The sequence below is a fragment of the Syngnathus leptorhynchus genome, chromosome 11 (genome assembly GCF_054491065.1).
Source record: "Syngnathus leptorhynchus isolate UIUO chromosome 11, UIUO_Slep, whole genome shotgun sequence".
Classification (NCBI taxonomy): Eukaryota; Metazoa; Chordata; class Actinopteri; order Syngnathiformes; family Syngnathidae; genus Syngnathus; species Syngnathus leptorhynchus.
In genome coordinates, this window is record NC_141205.1 from 10,882,221 (window position 1) to 10,884,869 (window position 2,649).

Sequence of the window (2,649 nt, forward strand, 5' to 3'; positions counted from 1 at the left end):
GCGCCCACCTCCACAAATCCCCCCCACGCCGCGATTCCACAGTCTGTGGGTGCTAAAGCGCAGTTTAACGGGGTGATCCTCGATCCTCTCCCCGGATTGTCTCACCACGAGATAGGCGGCCAGCAAGCAGAGAGGACAGCGGTGCCACTGAGCGGCGATTCTCGTTGTGCGCATCCCACGGCGGGATCTGCTCTCTTTGTGCGTGGCGCACAAACATGCGCCCACTGGTGACGCGTGGAAATGCGCTGCTGTGTGTGTGCTGCGGCACCGTAATGCGCCACCAGCACCTGCCTCTCCTCACACTCACTCAATTGAGTGCAAGTCTCGATTTGAAGTTGGAGGATTTTGCACCAAAATGTGCCAAAGTGGCAGAGAAAGGCAGTTTAATCCTTTTTATTAATTACATTGGGGAAAATATATGCAAAGATTCTAAAATATGTCATGTTAAATTTAGACACCTATATGTACCAACTAATGGATTAAATCGACAAACATCTGTGACGTGACATTCCCTATGCTAACGTTGTAAGTATAAGTACTTTTTTTAGGGGGGGGGGGGGCACTCATATAATTGCTCCCCTACCCACTACTAGTGTCAGGTAGGCTGCTGAGCACAATTTCAAAACGAAGGTCAAAAACGACCTAAGTCAAATTCAAATGTGTTGAAAAAGGTCTTACATTAAGTATAAATGTTTTCTATTGAGATCAATTTGCTCCAAAGAGTGAATGAGACAACACATACGGGAGTTTAATTCACCCCTTGATGTTGCCTAATTTCAGGTCATTGTTTTTATGATGCAAGCAACTGAAATGTCCCCTTGAAAGCTTCGTTTTTCTGCTCCTTACTGGGTCTCAAAACGGCAGTTCAAATCCGCACCTTTCCATGCCATTAGATTCCGAAACAATTGTTCCCATTGACAACAATTCCATCTGTACAATACACATGCTAAATACAACCGTGGCGTGACAAACCCTTTCTAGACTGTGAGTTGAACTTATTTGTTAAAAATTGTCAGAGGAGAAAAGTGAGGTAAAGCAAAGGCAGGTGCGGAGTGATCACAAAGAAGAAATTCACCTCAAGCTGTGCTGTGCTCCCCTGTGAGATATCGCTTTGACTGAGAGAACGGTGAGGTTTTTTTTTTCTGCTTGAGGCTTGGCAGCATACTGTCCTGCTCTCATTGTTGTTACTGCCAGTTCTCTCAAGTTCGGAACTATAACAACATCTACAGGCAACAATAGCATTTTATTTATTTTATGTTTCATTGGTCCATTTTGATTACTATGTGGTCCAAAGTAAAATAAAACAAGATATTTTGTTGAGAGCGGCTAACAGCAGTGAGAGAGCTTGGCAGCCGGTTAAAGTAGAAGTGGGGAAAAAAAAGCACAAATACAGCATAAAAGGAATTCACAGAAAAAAATGTTTTGTAAAAAAAAAACAATATGAGTGTACACCCCAAATATCCCTCTTGTCCAGGAGATGACACAATGCTTGTGAAGTTCCATTATTCTGGAAGAGAGTGGGTGGATGAGACTTATCATCAATGCTCCATTAACCTTTAACTGGCGTTCCAATTTCAAGACAGAGCTGTTCTGAAACCGCCCTTCCCAGAAAGCATTGCCTTTATCTTGGCTCACCTTGTCAACAACAATGCTGCTGTTCATTGTCAGAATGAAGAATAAAAATGTGAAATTCACCCGAAGCCGGGCGTATGCAATGCCGAGCTCGAGTTGAGATCTGTGCACTATCCATGGAGTCGGCACTTGGTTTTTGTTATGGGAAAATGAAGCTTTAAATTCGCTTTATGAACCAGTTGTTTTTTGGCTCCTCTAGATGGCACTGTTAGTTCATATAAAGGTGTTTAGGAAATGGCAAATCAGCCCATTGTCCCAGCTACAGAGTCACAAAATAGAACTGGTTTGTGAAGCAAATTTGAAGCTTCACTTTCCCATCATTACTTCTTTTTTTATTTAATAAAGAAACAATAAGTTTGTTCATAGATTGCAAGTGTTGGTTTAAAACAAGCCCTGGTACAATTTCACTACATATTATTGGGGGTCGTTCAGACAAATGGGATTATCTGAACTTTGTCGTGCATCAATCAAGCGGTTGGATGATACTACTAAAAGACACAGGTTGCGGCAACAAAAGAATGTAAATAAATAATCTGTGGTAAAACAAAGACTTGAGAATGTTAAGGGATACGTAAATATAAACTGCACTTGCATCATTGCAAAAAATATATGGTTGGTGGTGTGGCAGATTCCAATACCTGTGAATGAGTAGATCTGAAGGTGATTCTCATATCTCCTTTCTGACAGGCTCAACAAACTTCCGCCCCTTGAGATTCCACACCAGTCAGCCCTGATAGCACACAATTCACTTCTCCTCACATGTGCACACACGAACAGACACACAAATACACATGCACTCACCCAGAACTGGCCTTTTTATTTAAATGCATTAATATTTAATTTTCGAACACGTTGTGAAAGACCACATGAGCACGTACAAAGGACCCCTCGATGAATATGCAACCATCTCATAAATATTTCAGCAATCCAATTCCCTATTCGATGGTTGAGTCACCGGAAAACTGAGTTGATCATGATGAGAATTAAAAAAAAAAATCCTGGCAATGTTTACTTAAG